Source organism: Mandrillus leucophaeus, unplaced genomic scaffold (assembly GCF_000951045.1).
Source record: "Mandrillus leucophaeus isolate KB7577 unplaced genomic scaffold, Mleu.le_1.0 Scaffold49, whole genome shotgun sequence".
NCBI classification, from domain to species: domain Eukaryota; kingdom Metazoa; phylum Chordata; class Mammalia; order Primates; family Cercopithecidae; genus Mandrillus; species Mandrillus leucophaeus.
Genome location: NW_012105253.1, coordinates 5,873,964 through 5,897,679, shown reverse-complemented (window position 1 = coordinate 5,897,679; position 23,716 = coordinate 5,873,964). Strand labels below are relative to the sequence as shown.

General features: G+C 37.8%; 1 pseudogene; it reads left to right on the top strand.

Annotated features, from left to right (window-relative positions):
- Positions 1 to 20,938: 20,938 nt before the first annotated feature.
- On the top strand, positions 20,939 to 22,255 carry LOC105550541 (annotated as a pseudogene).
- Positions 22,256 to 23,716: the final 1,461 nt, after the last annotated feature.

The following is a 23,716-nucleotide window of genomic DNA, read 5'->3' as shown; positions in this document are numbered from 1 at the left end:
TTTTATATATATTATTTTCCCCAAAACACCATGAGGTAAACATTATTATAAATATCTTCATTCTGTAGATGAGAAAACTGAAACATAAAGTAGTGAGTTCAAATTCAGCTCTATCTGTGATCTTAGTAGTTCTAAAGCTGATGGCAGTCATGCTGCCTATGTAAATAGCATTAATAAGATTTTTAACATCAAGTGAGTTATAAAAAACTGTTTATAATTTACCTATGACTCTTACCCACATATGAGTGTGCATAGGAGGGCAAAGATCCCACACTATACACACAAATGCACCTTGTTATATAATCGTACAGTTACAAACCAGAGGCACCAGCATCATTGTTATTTCTCTTCACAGTTGGGAATCTGACTACCTTTCAAAGACGGGACTTAGTCAGTGATTTGCCAGACCATAATCTAATTTTTTCACAGACAAAAATACTTCACTTTCAGGTCTCTCATCTCATCCCCTAGAACACTGGATGGTTGCCCATAAAGCTGTGCCATGGTGCCACCCTCACTCAATTATACCATGTAGTCATCTCAAGAAAGCTTTTAGTTTCAGTTAAGTCTGAAGAATTAGAGGCTGGTTTAGGAGCAGAAAAAAAAAAGAAAAAAAAACACCACCAAACTTCTATTAAGTGAGTATCACAAAGATCTCAAACATTTTTTCAAAAAAAAAAAAAAAAAAAAGTAGAGAAAGACAGAACTCTTCAGCAATCCTTAGCTACTTCAGTTATGTTTATTCATTCCTGCTGTCCTTTCTTACTGAACAACAGATATCCAGAGTCAACTGCTTCCACTCATTGTCCTTCTCTTCTGAGCCCAGAAACCTTTATCGTCCGGCTGCATATCTTTGTCCTTGAATTGCTACCCACTTTCAAGTGAGTGCACAACAAATATGTGCTAAAACAAACATGGCTCCAGTCCTAGTTCTACCACTGCCTGTCTTGCTGATTTGTGTATTTGACCCTGCTCTCTATTTCCTCAAATATAATTTAAAAGTGTTTAATTGAGTTATCCCTAAGACTAAGTCTAATGTATTTTATTATTGAGCCCCTAACCCCTCTACTCAGCTTCCCGCATTCATCTTCCTCTTTAGATTATCTGGCACTATTCTTATCAATCCAGTAGTTTCATCTCAATTGCAATCCTCACCTCTCTTCCAAATTTGATGCTATTGTCTTGCTTTTTCTATAAAATTGTTCCCTTTATGTCTGTGACAATCTGTGTTCAGTTTCTTTACATAACTCTCTAATTTGGTCTGTAGTATTTACTTCAAGCTTCTGTGATATTCTGAAAATTCCAGAGAGTAAATTTTCAAGTATTGGCTATGAGGTGAAATAAGAAGGCCAAATGAACTTTGACACATCTTACTTAATCATAGTTATGCCCAGAACCCTATCAGTGAAGACGGCATTAAAAATGATAATACTTGTCCATGTGCAGTGGCTCACAACTTTAATCCCAGCACTTAGGGAAGCTGAGGTGGGTGGATCATTTGAGTCCAGGAGGTTGAGGCTGCAGTGAGCTATGATAACACCACCAAAATCCAGCTGGGTGACAGAGCAAGATCCTACCTGCAAAAAGAAGAAGAAAAAAGATAATACTTGCCCCTACAGACCCAGGCTCCAGGCCCACCCTTGTGCCAGGCCTCCCCTCACGGACCAAGGCCCAGAGGACCCAGGCTCCAAGCCTATTCTTTTGTTTTTTTTAGATGGAGTTTCATTCTTATTGCCCAGGCTGGAGTGCAATGGTGAGATCTCAGCTCACTGCAACCTCTGCCTCCCAGGTTCAAGCAATTCTACTACCTCAGCCTCCCAAGTAGCTGGGATTATAGGCATGCAGCACCACGCCTGCCTAATTTTTTGTATTTTTAGTAGAGATGGGGTTTCTCCATGGTGGTCAGGCTGGTCTTGAACTCCCGACCACAGGTGATCCGCCTACCCTGGCCTCCCAACGTGCTGGGATTATAGGCATGAGCCACCATGCCCAGCTTTCAAGCCCACTCTTACAGACTCAAGCTCCAGGCCCACCCCAGCACAAAAATTGGCCCTGTAGACCCATACTCTAGACCTGCTCCCTTGGTCCCAAACACCAGGCTTGCCTCCATGGACCCATACAACATGCCCATCCCAGTAGACCCTGGTTCCAGGCCAGCTCCCATGGACTCAGAACCAGTCCCAACCCTACAGATGCAGGAACCAGGCCAATCTCAGTGTAAGCAGGCCATAGGCCTGCCTTAATGCACCCATGTCTCATAAAATATACAAACAATTCAAAATGAATTAAAGATCTAAATGTAAAACCTAAAGCTGTAAAACAGCTAAAAGAAAACATAGGAGAAAAGCTCCATGAAATTGATCAGGGAAAAGATATTTTGGATATATTTCTGAAAGCACAGGCAACAAAAGCAAAAATAGACAAATGAGGTTGAATCAAAATAGAAATCTGCACAGCAAATGAAGCAATCAAACTAAAGAGAGCATCTATGGAATGGGAGAAAATACTTGCCAGCCACACATCAGATAAGGGTTTAATATCCAAAATATATAAGGAACTCAAACAACTCAGTAGTAAGAAAACAAATAGCTAAATAAAAAATGGACAAAGGACCTGAATAGACATTTCTCAAAAGAAGACTTACAACTGGCCAACGCGTATATTCTTAAAAGCTCAACATCACTAATCATCAAGGAAATGCAAATCAAAACCACAATGAAGTATCAACTCATAGCTGTTCAAATGCCATTATCACGAAGACAAAAGGTAAGTACTGGCAAGGATTTGGAGAAAAGGGGAACTCTTTTCTGTTGATGGGGGTGTTGATGGGGATGTAAATTGGTAACACCATAATGGAAAAATGTAGGAGAGTTCCTCAAAAATAATAAAAAGAATTACCATGTGGCCCAGACCCAGCAATACCACTTTGGGGTATATATATATGGTTATATATCCAAAGCAAATGAAATCAGTATCTTGAAGGGATATCTACACTCCTACTATAATTGCAGCATCATTCATGATAATCAACTAAAATATCCAGCAACAGATAAATGGGCATACATACTGCATTTTATGTATCTCACACACACACACACACACACACACACACACACACACACATATACAGGCACAGAAAATAAATACTTCATGAACTTACTTATATGTGGAATCTAAAAATGTTGAACTCATAGATGTTTGTCAGGGTAGACGGGGTGAGGGAAATGGGGGGAAATGTTGGTGAAAGAGCATGAAATTGTTAAATAGAATGAACAAGTTCTCAAGATCTCATGTACAGCATGGTGACTCCAATTAATAATACTGTATTGTATAGTTGAAATTTGCTAAGAGAAGTTATCTTAAATGTTCTAATTCCAAAAAATAAAAAAGATAAATTATGTGAGGTGATGAATATTTTAATTAGATTGATAGTGGTAACCATTTTATAATGTATATGTATATTAAAATATGTTGTACACCTTATACAGTATTTATTTGTCCACCATACATTAATAAAAGTGAAAAAACTAATAATGCCTACATAGCAATAGTGCTTTAAATATTCCTACGCATTTTGCCATTAAATCCTTAGTACAATATAGAGGGCAATTCGTAATAAGGAGAAGCAGTTTTGGATATGCTGATGCCCCCTCCTCTTCTTGTGATGGTTGAAATGATTATCTTAAAGATCCCTTCTGGCATCTTCAACTCATTCTTTAATTTAAAAGAGAAAATTTAAAGAAAACAAGCGGGTATTCTGCATGTTAATTCATTTTTATATCATTCTTGAAGTGTGTTTTCTATCTGTTTTTATTCATTAGAGTTTTTCTGGTGTTATTATTGGAGAATTCAAAGGTTGTATAAGAGTTGATAACCGTATAAAGAAAACAGCCCTGATAGCCCTCGTACTGCTACCTAGACACCTGTGCTATTGATTATACGGAGGTTCCATGTGAATAAATGTGTGGTCTGCCTCAAACTCATCCGCATGCCTGGGAAAAGCATGTGTCCTTGGTCACCGGTTTTGTCATCATTTGCAGAGGCAAACCATTGGCCACTGTGCCCAGGGAAGTGGGAGCCTTGACTACATTTTACCTCTAATTCTGGACACAGGACTAAGCAAGCATTCCCATGCCAGTGAGTGAAACCTAAAGCACTGAAGATTTTCAGTATCACCATGCTGAAAACATGATTAAAACTAGCATCTAATGCCCTTTTCTCAGTTGCTTCTCAGTTGTTTCTTGGTGAACTATTTAAAAAATATTGGAAATTTAAAGTAGTGTTAATTCTGAAAGTGCTTCTCTGACTTCAGAAATTGTCTACTTGCTTTCTTCTTAAATTATACCACTTAGAAGAAAGAAATATGTGTTAAACAGACACATTGGGGTTTGTGGAGGCAGGAGTGGGGTTGTAGAGAAAAGCCGCCTTGCTTGCAAGCCAGGAAGTTGGCCCTCGATCTTCCTGGGAACAGAAATGAGAGAACATTCCCACCTTCATCTTCAGCCTCTGAAACTATACTTGGCGAGAAAGGAGATTTGCCAGAACACAGACACCTCCTCAGATTATGCCATGACTTTTCCTGCCTGATGAAAATCCACATCCCTGTCAGTGGAGTTGCACCCTTGGAAGGAAGATTCATAAAGGCAGCCATCTGTCAGGGAAACCAATGCCCTGTGTTTACACAGAAACTGGCTCTTCTCAGATTTGCCCTCAGATGGGTACCAGGCTGGAGTGCACTGCAGTTTGCTGTCCTTGGCTGCGCTGAGATTGCGTTTGACGTGAATTTAAGAGTCAAAGCCTGGTATGATGAACTCCCAAGAAGACTCTCAGTCATCTTGACCAAGTTTGAATCCTGGTCTTGTCACTTAATATCAAGAACTGGATTTGTCTATTATTTAGCCGTTCTTAAGCCTCAGTTTTCTTGCATGTGAAGTCAATATCAGACTGCCAATTCGTTAGAACAGTTGTAGAGCTCCATGATATGCTGTAGGTGAAGTGAGTAGCACCTTACCTAACAAATTCATACTCATTAAATGTTATTTTCCCCGAGGCATTCTGTGAATGCCAGTGTCAGGAAGGATCAAGTATATTCAGGGGAAGCATCACTGCTACAATCCTTCAGAGTCTAGGAGAACAGGAAGCAGTTGGAAAACATAATCTCCCCTGGCCTTCTCTCTGCCAACTCAGAGGACCAACCAGAGCCTTGGGGATACATAAACTCAACCTCAGAGATAAGGACAATTCAGCATGCTGCTTCAGCTACTCTGCCTCTTTTTAACACTTACAGTCTGGTTGAAAAATTCTCCACGTAGGCATGATTAGTTATCATGATACCAGATCACTTGGCAAAGCTCCCTGGGCTATCAGGCCACTGTATTTGCCTTAAGAAAACCCCTGAAAGCATGCTGATTTGGAGGGAGTCCACAGCCCCAGCAACATATGAGCTGTCAGAATGATGTTCTGCAGAGGAGAGTACAGCTTTACATTCTGGGTTGCCTAGATTAAATATCACCTCCTCTGGGTATATGAGTGTGTGTGTGTTTGAGGAGGTGGATGTGTTTATATGGGAAAGGCCTTCTTTTTTGCAAAAAGAAATATTCTTTTAAATTGAGAACAATTTAAAAGCCTGCCTTTCGTACATATGTATATCGATTGCCTTTAAACATTTATTCTTTAATTCGGTCAAATCATTTAATTCCAGAAACAGTAAAAAATTCACTAGAGAAATTGTCTCCAACGGTGAGATGGTAAAATACCATATATGGAGTTCTAGTGAACTTTTCACTGGCAGATAATAACTCCTGATTTATTTCAAATGGGCATTAAAATCTCAGTGACAAGATCTGCAGAGGCATTGAGTACAAGGTGTCAAGTGGCCCTTAAGCCTAAGGAGTAACAGGAGGCATGGGAAGCGCTTGGAAGATGAATGTGATTATTGCTTTCAAGACACTGCCATTTAAAGATGAAGCATTTGGTATTAGGCACAGAATTGTCTTCCATGAAAAAGAAAGATTTCTTCATTTTTTTTAAAAGAAAATAATCACCAGATGTAGTCTTTTCAAATTAAATGTCTCCATTGGTATCAGACAGCCAGCACCTGGGGAAGGCCAAACGTGAATGCATATGATGGCTCCAAATAGCACAGATAAATTTAGAATCTTCACTCACCAAATGGGGTGGGATCCCTCTGGTTCTTAGGCCTGTTTGTGCTTGTATTCTGAACTGACACATATGGCACACTGATGTCCTTTGGTCACGTTCTGTTTTTCCGTCTACAACCTACTTGTATCACCTCTACTCCCTCTTGCTTGCCTACTAAGTTTCTTACTCACACACTCACATCTTTAGCTACTCAATTCATGTCTTTGAATAAATGTGGGTATCCGTAAGTTCATCAGCATGTGTGTTAGGGTATCCCTGTGGGTTTACGTACATTTGTGTATGTTTACATATATGTAAGTAGACTTCAGGAAAAGCCTAAAGTTGGGCAGCCACTCGAATCTCAACTCACTTCCTTCACTTAACCATAAGTCTTTGGCGCTCTTCCACATCAGGTAGAAGAGCATTCTCTCTGCAGGATTAGGGTTGTGTAGTTCCCTGTCTGTAGAGTTTAGAACAAGAAACTTCCTCCCTCCTGCTTTTTCGTATCTGCCCGCTTAACAAAGCAGGCAATGAGAAGAGCTATCACACATTTAGGAAAAACATTGCCCAAATTTTTATTTCAGTAATTGCTTTCAGGACAGCAGGAGTCCTGTATGTCACAGATGTACCAATTATAGTATTAAAATGATAGAAACGAAAAGAAACATAACCATTTATTACCACACCATGAAACCAAGTGTCACATACTCTGGGGTGAGCTGCACCTTGAGAAGTAATTGTTCCAATCCAAGTTTTCTGAGTGAAAGGCAACTCCCTCCACTTCCTTCTGTTGTTTCGTGACATTACTGATATAGGTCGGACACATCAAAACTATTTTTCATTATGCGAGAACACAGAAGAATATTTAAATTCTTAAAAATTGTGTTTCTAATAACTTTTTAAAGTTTAGAAATATCCAGAAGAAAAGATAGAGAACAGTACTGTATAAAAAGTTAAATTAGTGGCTACCATGTACCAGGCATTTTTATACAATTCTCAATATTCAGACTTTTCAACCATTCTGCATAGTGATATTGCTGCTGAAAGTCAGGTTGGTTAAGTGACCTGAATTAGACTACACACCTATTAAATGGTAGAGCAAGAATAGTAGCTATAACCTTTCTATCAGTAGTCATCTATTAAGCTAGGAGTTAAATGGGCACAGAAGTCGATTTCCTGTAGCTTTCTTCCATTTCTAGGCTTTAGTAGCAGGTTAGTGTAAATGAAATTCTTTTCCTCTTTTATTTTCAAGTTAGGTCTCTAACCTTTTAGATTTAGGAACCATTTCAAATTCCATTTGGGATCAAATCTAGTATATAATTTATAATAGGTACTTAATAAAAATATGTTGATACTGACTGTTCTTAATTTCTTGAAGAATACTTTATATCCCTATCTCATTTAATCTATTTTTAATTGGCTTTCTTCTCTTTTTATTCATACATAATCTTCTTTTCCTGACGCCATGGGTTAGAACGACTTAATTGTTTGAAGTTTGTACAGTTTTCAGCCAAGTTTAAGGAAAACATCAAAGACATTGAAATGAAATGACTGTAAGTTTTTAAAAAATACTCTTGGATATAAGTTCTTTTTTAGTTCTCTCTCTCTCTCTCTCTTTTTCTGAAGGACCACAATGTAAAATAAAATGTACAAATAATAAAAATTCTGCGGATAAAATATTTGTTCAATATATAAAACATTTCTAGATTTAAAGTTTATTTCTGGGACCAGGGCTTTAAATGCTAGATGGTTATATGCCCCACAATGTTATCAGGTGCCTACTCAGTGCCAGATTATGCGCTTGGGTCAGAATGCAGACAGGAAAGGTATAGTTTCTATCTGTAAGCAGATTAAGGTCTAATGACCTCAGTATGAGGTTTAGGGCTATAATGTCTAGACATGTAAACCAACTATTGCATTGCCATGGGACGAGGGCTGTAATTGAGACTATGCAAGTATTTTGGAAGAACAAAATAATGGTATCTTACTGAGACCTTGCGTCAGGAAAGTTTTCCTAAAGAAGTTGGCATACAAAAGGAGATTTGAAGAACCAACAGTAGTAGTTGCCTCCATAGAAAAGAGAAAGAGAAGGGGAAGGAAGCAATTGGATGAACCTCAAGGTTCTTTCCTTTATCATTTACAGGGTTATGTTTAATTTAATCTGTTTTCCTTTTTTTTGAAACCTGCCTCTTTAAATACATGTACAAAGTATTTATTACTACTTTTGCTCTTTTCATTTTGTAAGACTGGCTGAATTCACAATATAATTTGTCAAAATCTTAGCCCAACCGCCTATTTCTCTTCAATTCATTGAAATAGTGGAGTGAGTTCTGAATTTGTATTGTCTAATTTTTTATATTTCTAATTAAATAAAATTCTGCTACCATGAAGTTTCAACCACTTTTACAAAGGTTTGCCTAGTGAATATCCATGACTTCCTTTATTGAAAAGACGAGATTGGTAATGAACATGTCAGCTATTGAAAGCAGATGCGTTATGTTAATTGAAAGTAATCTCTTAAAGTGGTTAATCATATTTCCTAAAGTTTGTATAATACCATTCATTTGCTCAGAGATGTATTTTTTCACAAATAGAATACCAGTAAGTTTCTGCCCAACTCATCCTAAATGATAAGTTACAGATTACTGTATTCCAGATGAATGTGGTATTGCAATGTATATAAATGAACATTTGTTATTGCACTGTAACAGGATTTAGATTTGCAATCTTTAAAATGCAAAACCAGCAAGAAATGTTTGCAAAAGCTTTTTTTGGTTTAATACCATAACAAGTATTACACAGTTAGACCCTTAACATCTATATTAATGAGTAGCCTGGGGTTATAAAATGGATAAGGAGAGGTGAGGAAGGCAGAAAACTGAATAAGAATTGATCACTTTTGCTGCAGATCCTGAGAGATGAGGTCATATCTATTGAAACATCTTACACATTTTACCTAATACCAAATTGGGCTTTGTACAAGCTCTACTACCAGGTGCATGTGTGAATGTGAGTGGATAATTTCTGTCTTTCTTTTTTTTTTTTTTTTGTAGCTGTGTTATGTTCCATTAAATCTCTTCTATAAATGCATTTAATTCTGATCTTGTATGCAAATATTTATAATGACTTTATTCATAATTAATAAAATTTAAAAGCAATCCAAATATCCATCAACAGGTAAATATATAACTGCGATGATTACATATAATGAAATATTTCTCAGTTACAAAAAGACACCAAGTGCTGATGCATGCATGGGTGAATCTCAAATGCATTGGGTTAAATGAAGAATATAGATTTAAAGGCAATATGATGTTTGGTTCCATTTAGATGACATTCTAGGAAGGCAAATTATAGGGGCAGAAAATATATCTGGGGTAAAAATAATGAGCTAATTGTCCAATCCAAAAGTCACAAACAGAAAAACAGAATTAACCCAATGAAATTAGGAGGAAGAACGTTAGTAAGTACAAGAAGACAAATTGGAGAGAGAAAAATCAAAGCAAATTTTTTTTAAAAAATCCGCAAAACCAAATGTAACTTCTATGAAAGAAAATAAAAGAAAAAAATGGTGGAATTCATCCCATTCTTGAGGTATTCTCTACTGTGTGGAGGGCGATCTGTTAGCAGAATCTCACTCCACCCCTCACAACTTTGCCCTTAGAAAGATGGAGATATTTCATATGTTTGGAAAGAGTAGCTGGCCACAATTAGCCAGTGTCACTCTGTCTCTGTCTCTTTCTCTATTTTGCCCTAGACACATAGACACATGGAATTCAAAGTAAGAAAGAAAACTAAGACATTGTGAAGATTCTGGAAAAATAAAGAAAATAACCAAGTTTAAAATATTTGGTAAGCAGGGCTGCTGTTGCACAAATGTGGCTCCATAGAAAAGATGGTCAGTGTGTGTGGAGCCCCTCCACCCTCCACTATTTACTGAAAATGCACATGCCCAAATTAACATCTTGATGGGCAGTTTAAATTCACAGGTCACGGATTCTGAATTACTTGAATGATGGCATGGCTAAATAAGGATTTTCTCTATTTATGTTCTCTCAATCAGTTACCATTGAGAATGCAATATGATCTTTGACATCTCCAAACACTGACTTCTGGGAACATAATTTTGCCTGGGATAACTGCTCTGCACTCTGAGGACGCTGTATTATCTTGTGGGTGTGCAGTCAGAGTGGTCATACTCTAGGATGTCCTGTTAATGAATTGGATTTTAAAAATGAGCAATCCCAGAAACTTGGTATTGATTAATTTAATTTCCAAAGACTCAAAGGAGTCCTACCCATTTCTGTGAAAGGTGGTTCAGGCTGAAGCCACTGAAGAAAGTAAATTAATTCCTTATTGAGAGTTAATTATTTGCCAAGAAATCTTTTAAGGAGTTAACTTACTTTAGGTAAATCTCACATCGTCTTTTTGACATGGCTAATAATATTTCCATTTTACAGATTAGGTATCTGAGAGACAAAGAGGTTAAAAAACTTCTCCATGGTCACACAACTATTAAGTAATCTCCATAGGATTCAAATGAAGGAAATCTGATTTAGACTCTGTGCTTTTATCCATTACATTCAAACACCTAGACAAATACAACTAAGCTTTGAAATAGAGCTGAAATAAGAAGTTGAGGTAGACTTAAATTCCTTGGGACTAGTAACACACAAGGGAAATATAATTTAATTTTGGATCTATACAACTTTTGACCTTTTGGCTTTGACTTACAATGGGATTTGATAGTTGGCTCTGTTTTGTTGGTTTTTTTCCTCAGGAGAATCTGATGATGGCAGGAGATTTATATTTGTATCTAAAGCATCTCTGTGCTGCTGGAATTTTATTGTTACAGTGTCTTTATGTAGTTTATTATTAAAACATAGTTATGATGTCATTTGAGCTCATCGAGGACCTCTGAAAAAGTGGCTAAACATAATTTGAGGATGGAAATAGAATAAAGAGTGACTTTTCAGCCTTGAGTACAGAGTGGCCTTGGAAATGATTTAATTAATGCACTCTTCTGACCCATATCCGAGAAGAAAGCCAGACAAGCAGTTGTTAAATGTAGAGTGGCATCATGAAGGATTATTCTGAGGGACAGCTAATCATTTCCCAGAAAGGAGTTAGCACATCTCAACTGACCATAACTGTAATAGTCAAGTCAATGAATTAAGATAACAAAACCTGGGCAATATTGGGGGTGCTAATGTTTCTTCTTTTCCCCTGATAATTACCTCCATGTGAAAAGAAACACTTTGGCACAATTCCCTTGGCCCCTTGCTACCTATTATTCACTCTGTCCAAGGGAAGATGAAATGCTCTATCTGATTGAAAGGAGAAAGAGGGCATGAGTGGCCAGCACTTTCCTTTTCTTCTAACGAGCCAGCAGACTGCAGATAATGTACATTGTGTTTTGGATCTCTAGGAGTAGCTCTGCCTTAGGACTGGAGGTCTGCTCCAGTCCAGTACTACTGAGTGGGACAAATATTCTCATTCAAGTGTTCACTACTACAAAGTCCACTTTCTTGTAGATAACAGAAACACTTAATACCAGCATTAACATTCCAAAATGTTTATTCTGTTTTCTACATATCTTATTCCTTTTATCTTATTTTTGAAGTGGTTTAGAACTCTGGCAAGGAAAAGGACTGCAGGTTATTGTTCCCTGCCAAATATCCCAACAACAGACAAACCAATGACGTGATTGACAGGAGAGGTGGAGGGAGGGAAGAAGAGGGAGAGAGAGGGGAAGAATTCATAAAGGCATAACTCAAAACCTGCACCATGCTGATTTGTGGCAAAGAACTTTAGAAAACCTCAGTAATTAGAAGGCCTGAATTGATCTAAAAGTGAGGAGTGAGGGTGCAGGATAGAGCTTGAGAGCTTGAGATAGTAGAATTACTTGAATAGTTGTATAAAAAGTGCAACTGGGAAATAGTTCCATTATTAAACTATTAGAATACTAAAAGCTGAATGAGAGGGAATCATATCTGTGTGCATTAAGTACCATGTGAGGCCAGGTAATATATTGGAAACAGAGTTTAAATAACAGTCTCCTGAGAAGATATACACCTCACTACTTTCTTTCATAATTGGATTCAGGAAAACTCTGGTAGCTGGGCTTATTACTCTCAGCTAAAAAAAAAAAAAAATAAATTTTTTTTTTGGAAAAACTAAAAATCCAAAAAAAAAAAAAAAAAAAAATGAATTTTTTTATGGGAAAACTGACAATCCTAAGAGAATAATAATAATAAATCTAGTAATTGGGACTTACCCAAATAAATGGTCAATAGAGATCATACTACAATAAAACCAAGCATTGAAAAATGCTTTCAAATAGGGTTCTGGTACTTCAATCAAATACAGACATACAGTTTATAATTAGCAGATATTTAAACCAAATCTATAACATGAAAACAGAGAGAAATCAAACAGAAAGCAGAAAAAATGGAAGTGGAAGAAAAATTTATGAAGAGTAGGGAGAAAATTCCACAAATACATGTGTGTGAATATATATGGAGATATATATATTTTTTCAGTGATGAAATATTATTTCCATAAGAAAGAATTGAAATTGCACATCAGGATATTCAGAAAATAATACAAAACAACTTCCATATCACCCCCAAAATCTTGAAAATTAAAAATATAATAACAGAAATTAAAATGCTAATAAAAATTTCAGAAAATAAAGCCTCAGAAATACACCAGAAAGTAGTATGATAACAAAAATTAAAAGACAAACAACAAAAAGTAAAAAAAAGAAACTAGAGAATCAGCCCCAAATTTTAAATACTCACATATAGGGAGTTTCTGTTGAAGAGAACAGAGAAAATGGATGGTAAGAAATTATCCATGAAAATTTAATTCAAAAGAAGTACTGAAAATCGAAAGCAATTTCCTGATTAAAAGCACGGTGCCCAAGTTCATAACATAAAAACAAACTCATACCAACACACATTTTGTAAAATTTTAGAAACAAGAGATCAAGAGAAGATTTTCAAAGTTTTCACAAAAGGAAAAAACGAAACACTTCATGACATAGAAAACAAGAATAAAAGAATGAATGTTTCCACAGCACTAAAAGCTAGACTAAAATGAAACAATGCTTTTAAATTTAAAAGACAAATTCATCCTACCTAAGATTTTATGTCAAGATATGAGTCAACTGCAAAATTTAAAAAAATTTACTTCCTCAGTGTTCTTTCCCAGGAAGCAATGGATAGAGGGAGGTGTGTAAATCAAGAAGTAGGATTCTTCTTTAACACAGAAGACAGAAGAAGGGGCTTTTCATGACGAAGGTGAAGAAAGATCCCAGATTGACAGCTGTGCAATTGCCCTAGAGGAAAACCACTTCAGATTGAACTAAGCAATCTTAGTGCTGCTGTCTATAAATAAAAGATGAATTTGATAGAATCATTGAGACACAAGAAAGACTCAGAGAAGTATAGAATCTCAAAACGTACCTGATAACATACCCAGAGCAAATATTTTGAATTATCATCCTTAATATCTTTTGATCTTCCCTAAACACGTTGTTCGAGTTTAATGATTTGGGTTTCTACCATCCTTGTCAGAACCTGAGGAACAGAGTATTTCCCTACCTCTTCACTGTTACTTCACTCTGCATCAGAAGTTGTCTGTGCTCATTACCTTTTGCTATATGACATGGAATTAGAAAAATAGGAAGAAAAAAAGGAACCCGCCCTGCTACCAGCTAGCTAGCTAGGTAACAAGGTGCTGGGACCAGTTTGGTGCTAGCGTAATTAACGTACACATTAAGAACCATTAGAAAGCCTGTACAGAAGGAATTGGCTAGTGGTATTTTCAAGCTTCTCAGCACTATGGTGATAAGAAGAAAAAAAAATATATAGAGGGGTTTGAGTCCTTCCCAAATTGTGAATATGGGTGACTACCTGCTATAAATATATGTAGACTGACAGCTATTCTTACAGAAAGTTATGCCAGGCTCTCAAAGGAATCCCTATTAATGCCTAGCATAGCTTCTTGGCCATCTGTCCCAAGGTTGGAGTGGAATCCCACAGCTACAGATGTGAACATCAAAGGAAAAGAACACATTTATTTGCTGTGCCCTCAAGCACTATAAACACAGTGTGGGGAGACGTTTCTTCTGCATTCAAGGAGACCGACTAACCAGGCTGATTTTATGTCCTCATCTGTTCTTCTTCTGACAGGCATTCCGGAATTGCTTATAGAGTTTTCACAAAGAATTATTCATGCTTTTTATATTTTCACATAACCCAAGACTTGGTTATTGAATTTTTTTTTCTAACCATATTTCTTACAACCCAATAGCTATTTTCAAAAGGTGAGGGTGGTTGCCCCTCCTTAGAGACAAAAGTCACATTTGGATCTCTTGTTTTTCTTGATGTAAAATCTAGCCTTGGTGGTCATCGGTTTTCTTCTTTGTACATTCTTACTTTATCTTTTCATATCAACAGAGATATGCACAACCTAGTATTTTTATCACCTTCATATCCTATTTACAGCATCAAAGGGGGAAATACGATCTACTCACACATCTTTCTGTCAAATGAGACTATTTACTTTTGATGTGGAAAGTCAAGAGGTAGTCACTAAAGTAATATGGTTATCTCTAAAACCTTTGTCATAGAGCTGGAAATCTAAGCCTCAAAGAAAATTCACTTGATTCTTAGAGATCAAGAGTGTTGAATGATGAGTATCTTCATCTCTGCATCACCTCTATTCCAGGCAGGGGATAATTATACAAAGGTATTACATATTTCTATGTAAAGTAAAGCAAAAGACAAAAGTATATAAGTAAGCCTTTGTTTAGGTAGGTGCAGATTCTCCTGTTCAAAAACGTTCCAGCATTTTTTTTTTTTTAATTTGTGGGCTTGCCACATACTGCAAGTTTACACGGCAGCATTCTGACCATTGCTGTTCCTGTGCACCTGCCACAGGATTCTAGCAGATTTAAGAAGATGGAACCTAAGCTTCTCTGTTAAGTATGACTGATGGACTTGTGATGAGAAAACAGTGGGTGCAAGGCTTGCATTGGTTGGTCTTTATTTCTCCAAATCCAGATGCTGCAATTTGTTAACTGCTTAATTGTAAAAAAAAAAAAAAAAAAATGCAGAATTTCCTGTGTTTGCTCCGCTTTCCCACCATTCATCGTTCTCTTCTGAAGCAGTCCTCTTTTCCCAAATTTCTCCTCACTCCTTCACATGAACTTTAATTGCAAGTATCTTCACCAAATAAATTCCTTTATTTTGTAAAGTAACATCATATTTGAAAAAAAAAATTGGGTTGGATAAAAGTGAAGGAGCCTAATCTTTTGAACTTGTTCTATTTTACTTTCTGGAACTCTTACCCTAGGGAGAAAACACCTGTCCTCTTCTCTTCACCTCACTTCTCTACTTGGAGGAAATCATAGGATACCCAGGAATAGTTCACCACCAGCTCGAAGATTCCTTGTGGCTCTCGGTGAGTCACAGCCTTCTTTGCTAAATCTCTGTACGTTCTGAAACGGAAACACGTGAATAACGTATCGCCAAATTCTACTAAGTTCATCAAAATTGTCTGCAGTTTATACTAATTTTATAACTGACTGCTATGTCACCAAATAGGGAAAATTTTCAGAGTACCTAAGGAGCATAAATGTTAGAGTTTCCAGCAGAATGGTAGAGATGCTTCTCAGAACAAGACATAAACATTATTCTGACTTTAATTTTGAGAAGTTTACAGACTCCCCACATCAACCCATAGAGCTTCTACTCCTTGGCTAAAGATAAAACTGGGGTGAATCAGAATCTTTCATGAGATATAGATTTAGTTTTTCGACTCCTTCTTGTGTCTTCTCCCCACCTCCACCCCACGCTCCTGCATACCCAGTGTTTTGGAAAATGGAAAAATCTTGATTCCTTAAAAGTTAAACCTGAGTGGATAGTGGTTAAAAACGAGAAAATTGACAACATTTCAGCAGCATTCTGACTGCATAATGTCTTTGCTTCTCTGAGTTGAACAGTCAACAGAGGTTGAAGACTGAACCATCAAACCAGTGAGGAATAAGGATGCCATCTTTACTATTCAGGTACCAAATCAGAAAGAAATTGATCTAGAAAGCTGACACTCATAAACAACTGATTTGATGTTAATTTACAGCAAAGGGACTGACTAAAGCCCAAGTAAAATGCAAGTAAATTTCGCAGCTCCTGCATTGGTCTTTAAGTGGTTTTCCTCCTATCTTCATGAGGAACCTAATGGGCTTTCCCCTTTTTGTTGCTCATTCAGTAAGATTTGTTCACAATAGTGCTCAGTTATGTCACAGAGGCACGAGTTGCCAATTTTGTGAACATGTTATTTTTACTGTAATATTAGTGTGGGTTGTACTCTAGTATTCTTCCAAGTTTCCTGAGCTTTAGAACATCAGTGATGCCATTGCAAAGCTTGATCTCCTAATCCATTGCATCTGAAACTCCCTGCTGTTTTTGTAAATCAATTATTGAACTCTTTCTCCCTCCTCTTTAGCTAAGAAAAGTGTTTCTGGAAAAAAAAAACTTAAAAAGGTCTCAGTTACTTATTAACTCATTCTTAAGTGCCCTTCCCTTTGGAATGCACCAGTCCACCTCCTGTCTAATAGATGTCATTGTGTGCCCTACTCTGCTCAGATGCTGGGTATGTGTCCGTGGACAGGAAGAATAAGGAACCCCCTTCTAGAGCTAGAAACTACGAGACAATAAAACAATGAACTTTAAGGAAAATAATACAGTGATGACTAAGCAGGAGTGGGGTGGGATCTGGGCTATGTCAGCCTGGGTGGTTGGAAGAACATTTCGCTGAAGCCTTGAGTTGAGACTAGAAAGAGAGATTGCAGGCATACGAAGATAAGCAGGCAGATTACTGCAGAGAGAGAGGAGTTTTTCCAGCTCTGCACTATTGACACCTGAGGCCAGATGATAATTTGCTGGAGGGGCTGTACTGTGATTGCAGGATGTTTAGCAGCATTCTTAGTATATACCCAGTAGATGCTGATAGCACCTCCATTCCCCAATCCAGTTGTTACAACCAAATTGTCTCCAGGCCTTGATAAGTATCTCATAAGGGAGGAGGGAAATTGCTTTCAGTTGAGAACCACTGTGGTGGAAGCATCATAAACTGCAGAGGCCTTAACAGTAACAAGCCAAAGAGGTGTATGAAAAGCTAGTATACCTGGAATAAAGTGGCTTAAGGAGAAAGTAGCAGGAAAAAAGATCTGGATGTAGGGAGGAGCCAAATCACATTAAGCCTTGCAGGCTATGCTAAGGACCTAGGATTTCATTCTAGGTCCAGCTGGAAGACATTGGAGGATTAGGTAAGGTAAATCTTAATACAGTTTGCCTTACCTCTGGCTGCTATATGGAATGCTGCCAATGCTTCATTTTATAAACTTATTTGGATTAGTGGATTGGCTACTTGAGTTCCACTTATTTTAGTTATTTTGGTAATAATGTTTATTTCAGTTTTATGGATATGGATTTAGACGAGCACTCTCGAGGCTATTTCACGCAAGAGATTATATAATAAATCTGGGTAGGCTTTAAGTCATAGTGTCCTGGCCATGCAAAACTTCCATAGTTATGATTGAAAATCAATACACATTTTAGTTTAATTATTACTATAAATTAAACATAAAAATGGAAAAATAACCTGAGGGTAGCCATTTAACAATTACTGAATCACTATGTATTGTCAAAATAAGAAGACTCTTAATTACTGAGTTAATGCTCATACAATTGGGCTATTTGTTTCTCAGTTTCAGTTTAGTCAGCAAGACTCAAAAGATGTGGAATTTCAAAGTTATGTGCCAGACTGCTGAGTGGATACTTCTCAGGAGGTGTCCTAGGATGGTGAGAGGCCTCTCAAATTCACAAGGAAGGTAGAACAGATTAAGTTAAACTGTGGATTGTGAAGAGTTGCTGTCTATGCCCTTAGATCCATCCTACTAGGAATGAGGAGGGAGTACCTCTTTCCATGCCAAAGCTGATTGACAGGCAGCCTTGAGATGATAGCTAGTAGCATGAAGCATTGAGAGGGAGGGGGAGAGAGGGAGAGAGGGAGAGACAGAGAAGGAGGAGGAGAAGGAGTAGGAGGAGTGGGAGGAGGAGGAAGGGAGAGAGACAGAAAGAGAGAGAACTGGAATGTCAATAGAACCTTCACTATCACCAAAGACCCAAAGACAGCATCTTAAAGAATGGATAAGTTTTCCTCCATGAATTTTCCCAAGATCCAGAGTGGAGGGGGCAAGCTTACTTGGAGTTCTTTGAAACCTTGTCCATTATCATGTTTGGAGTAGTGGTGGGAATTTCAACAGGGAGAGTTCTGTGTGGAATGGATTCAGGAGAAAACAAGAGTCTAGCTTGGGATCGGGTGCCTGATGTGAGAGATGTGAACAGCCCAACTGGATTGGCCCAGTGGAGGTGCAACGGGAGCATCTGAAGGACCAAGACAAGTGCCCGGGAAAAGGTTTAAATATTAGGAAGGCTGAGCAGAACTAGTTAGTTAATAGTTCTCTTAATCAAGAAAAGTTTATCCTCTCCTTGCTTGGCTCAATCCAAGATGGACCAAAAGCCCTGATTTGCAGCAAAGGGAAAGTAAACAGGAAAAGGAAGAGTCCAGCCAGCAGTACTCCCTGAGTTGACCAGGTTCAGTCATCTGACAAAATAGACGACCAGCCTTTCTCATTAGAAAATAGAGACTGTGCATTGCAACTAAGAATACGTTAATTCATTTATAAAGACAGTGGAAGACCAAAACACATTTGCACTTTATGACATCCCACTCATCTTGCTTGCTGAGCATGTCAGTAATAATGCTCTCTGTGACAGATTACTCTCCATTCTAGAGTGATCCCTCAGGATTGAGGGAAACACAGCACTTTTGCTAACTTGGAACATTCTGTGTTCCAGTGGTCAGGTGGGCTCTTAGGATTAAGATTTCCCTTGCATTTTAGAGTATTGATTTATTTATCTATTTAACACATATATATTGAGTGCATAATCTTTGTCAGGCACTGTTTTTAGTAGTCTTGGTTTGAGGTGTTAGTCAAATCACACCATGAATGGAAGCAGATTTCTGGGCTCAAGGGACTCTGTATCAAGGCCATGGGCACTCAGGAAGTACTCTAGTAAATGTGGTGCCAGGAGTTCCATGCTCGAGGTGGCCTTAGTGGGGAATTATGCTAAGCTGATGGGTACCTGGGGGTATGTCCACTTTTCACACAGCTACTCTAATCTTTGAACCTCTCTAAAAATGGAGACTTATCTATTTCTAACTTAATCTGCAATTTAAAAAAATGAAGAGAGAAGTTTTTTGTTTGCTTAACGCTTTTTTTTTTTTTTTTTTTAAGTTATGTAAAGACTACATTTCTATTGTTCTTTTCCACTGGTTTCCCCCTAGGCTACCTCCTTTCCTAGAAAAGTTAACAATGTTTTGTTTGTATGTTTCGTTACTCTCCAACTTGCTCTTTAGACTGTAAACATCAAAAGGATAGATTTCTGCAATTCACCATCAATTTTGGTTCAATAGAACAGAGTGGGGCCTGAGTTTCTGTCATTTTTCTAAGTTCCCCAGACGGTTTTTTCAGCTGTACTTGACAATCAATACTATAGAAAGACCAAGCTGTGAGGTGAGGTGTTTGGTATAGAACCAGTCCCAGGTCTATACCTCCAAACTCCTTATCACCACTCTCAGCTAGTAATGTGCACTCTGATAAAGATGTGAGATAGCCATCCTGAGAGAATGTATGTTCTAATAGTGCTGTAAACTTCTGGATCAAGGTTTTTCAACCTCAGCGCTATTGACATTTAGACCAGATAATTCTTTCTTGGGGGAATTTAGGAGGTGGAGTGTTCTGTGCATTGCAGGATGTTTAGCAGTGTTCCTGCCCAGGGAATTCCAACAGCAACTCCTTCATCTTTAAGTTGTGACAACCAAAAATTTCTCCAGTCATTGCCAAATATTTCCTGTGGAACAAAATCACCACTGGTTGAGAACCATTGTCCCCACTTCTATCCTATTTTCTTTTCCCATTAGGGAGAAGACCAAGAGAGGGACATTTGAAAACACAGGGGTATTAGTCAAGAAATATTCTAGAGGGAAGACATAGACAATAGCAAACATCAAAAAAATAATTTGTTGAACTGAGTTCTGCAAAGAAATATGTTGAAATCCTAGCCCCCATGCCTGTAGTTAAGATGAGGTCATACTGGATTAGGCTGGGCCCTAAATCCAATGACTGGTATCCATATATGCATAGGGAAATGGAGACACAGAAATATGGAGATACAGACACACCTAAAGATGATATTGCCAGGTGAAAGTGGAGTGGTGTAGCTGCAAGCTGAGGAATGTCAAGGATTGCTGGCGACACCAGAAGCCAGGAAAGAGCATGAATCAGATTTTCACCATGGGCGCTTCAGAGGAAGTGGAAGTGTAGCCTTATAAATACCTTGATTTTTGAATTTTCAGCCTCCGGAACTGTGAGAAAATAGCTTGCTGTTGTTGTAAGCCACTGTTGTTACAGCAACCCTAGAAACCTAACAGAAGTGGTAAACGAAGCTAAAAAAAAAAGAAAAAGAAAAAAAAAAAAAGAAGGATGACAATGGACTGCACTAACTTTGTTTTGAACATACAATCAAACGTAGGTTTCAAGAATTTGGAAGTAGACTCTATGAGAAGGAAAACATAAGATAAACTGTGTTCTGTAAGATCATAATAACATGTTCTGGGTGGACGAACTTCCGGCAGCAGAAGCTCAAGTGGCCAAGGCAAGATGGTTCAAAGTCAGAGTGGTGGTCATGGTCCTGGAGGTGGAAAGAAGGATGACAAGGACAAGAAAAAGAAATACGAACCTCCCGTACCAACTAGAGTGGGGAAAAAGAAGGAGAAAACAAAGGGATCATATGCTGCCAGCAAACTGCCACTGGTGACACCTCACACTCAGTGCTGGTTAAAATTATGGAAGTTAGAATTAAAGACTGTCTTCTCAGGGAGGAAGAGTTCATTAGAAATCAGAAACAAATGAAACCATTAGAAGAAAAGCAAGAGGAGGAAAGATCAAAAGTGGATGATCTGAGAGGGACTCCGATGTCAGTAGGAAACTTGGAAGAGATCATCGATGAAAATCATGCCATTGTGTCTACATCTGTGGGCTCAGAACACTATGTCGGCGTTCTTTCACTTGTAGACAAAGATCTGCTGGAACCTGGCTGCTTGGTCCTGCTCAACCACGAGGTGCAAGCTGTGATAGGGGTGCTGATAGATAACACGGATCCCCGGTCACAGTGATGAAGGTGGAAAAGGCCCCCCGGGAGACCTATGCCGATATCGGGGGGTTGGACAACCAAATTCAGGAAATTAAGGAATCTGTGGAACGTCCTCTCACCCATCCTGAGTATTATAAAGAGATGGGTGTAAAGCCTCCTAAGGGGATCATTCGCTATGGTCCACCTAGCACAGGTAAAACCTTGTTAGCCAAAGCAGTAGCAAACCCAACCTCAGTCAGTTTCTTGAGAGTGGTTGGCTCTCAACTCATTCAGAAGTACCTAGGTGATGGGCCCAAACTCGTATAGGAATTGTTTCGAGTTGCTGAAGAACACGCACCATCCATCATGTTTATTGATGAAATTGATGCCGTTGGGACAAAAAGATATGACTCAAATTCTGGTGGTGAGAGAGAAATTCAGCGAACAACATCGGAACTGTTGAACCAGTCAGATGGATTTGATTTTAGGGGAGATGTGAAAGTTATCATGGCCACAAACCAAATAGAAACTTTGGGTCCAGCACTTACCAGACCAGGCTGCATTGACAGGAAGATTGAGTTCCCCTTATCTGATGAAAAGACTAAGAAGAGCATCTTTCAGATTCACACAAGCAGGATGAAGCTGATCCATGATGTAACCTGGACGACTTGATCGTAGCTAGAGATGACCTCTCTGCTGCTGACATCAAGGCAATCTGTACAGAAGCTGCTCTGATGGCCTTAAGAGAACATAGAATGAAAGTGAAAAATGAAGACTTCAAAACATCTAAAGAAAATGTTCTTTATAAGAAACAAGAAGGCACCCCTGAGGGGTTCCACCTCTAGTGAACCGCAGCTGCCATCAGGAAAATGGTTGGGAGATTTGTCCAACCCTGAAAGGGATGAGGTTGGGGGAGTTGCCCAGAGGAACCCCTGTTCTTGTTGATTTTTATCAGCAAAAATTCTGTGTCTGTTGGAGTACAATTAGTGTGTAAGTGCCCATTGGGTGGCCTTTGTCTGTTGGTCACTGTGCAGCAGTCTGCTTCCCGATAAAGTGTGCTCTTTCTCAAAAACAACAAACAAACAAACAAAACTTGTTCTATGAATTGCAGGTCAGAACACACTTGATTACAGATAAGTAATAATTTAGGAAGCAGAATATAAGTGCTCAGAACATAGCAATAGGAGTAGGAGTATAGCACCTAACTCTGTATGTTAAAGTTTGTTAAAGTGTTTGTAAACTGTTAAATGCTCTTAAAAAAAAAAAAAACAAACAAACAGTGTTACGTGCTTATGCTTTCAATTCTATTTATTACAAAAAAATTAACTAGCATTTATGTCTAATTAATTTACTTTGCATCGGGGAATGTTTTAGTCTTTTGTTTCTGAGTCCCAGTCAAGTTTCTTTATGGCAGAAAAAAAAACTTAAAGTATCTGAATTTTTATGATGAGCATGTACCACCTTTGTATTGGGAAAGAAAAATCATTTCTAATTCAAAAGTAAAAGTTTATGATCTACTAGGGTATACATACTATTTTGATTTATTTATTTTTATAAAGTGCCCCAAACAAATTTTATTCAATAAGGCACTTAATCCTTAAGAAGGTAGCAAAAATAAAAGAAAGATAACCTGGCATGAAATATAATTTTTTCACATAAAAACTATTTTAAATGTTTTTATTTCAATGATATATTTAAATTTATGAGCATATTGAAAAATGGAAAATATGAACAAGTCCAACTGGCTATACACAGAACATATTGAAGTGAGTGAATATTAGGTGAGGGACATATTCATTTCTAAGATTGTGAAAAGAGGTAGGAAAAAAGTATTTTATAAAGCCAGAAACATTTCTACAAATTAACAAAAGCTAAATGAATTTAATTCATACTTTTGTGTTTTCAAAGTCAGAGCTGAAAAGGAAGTAATTACTTTATAGGTGCATTTTCTACAATTAAAATATGCTCTTACCAGGTTTCTATTGTGAGATTTTCATAGTTATTGTAACTTGGACCAGAGAGAAATGGAAGCAACTATGGTGTCTAATAGAATCATATACTAGTTCAATAATGGTTTGAATCTATTGATCGTCTTTGCACAATCAACACTGTGGCAACTTCTCCCTGAGATCCTACAGTGACATTTTGTGGCATTGTTTCTCTTTGTTACACACTCACTATTCCTTCCATATTTTTCCATAAATACAACTACCCTTTCTACTCCTTAAAGCATGTCGGTCATGTGCATACAACTCTTTCCCTTGAATTCCTCCATCCTGATTCAGGACGTTATACTCCTTCCTCGG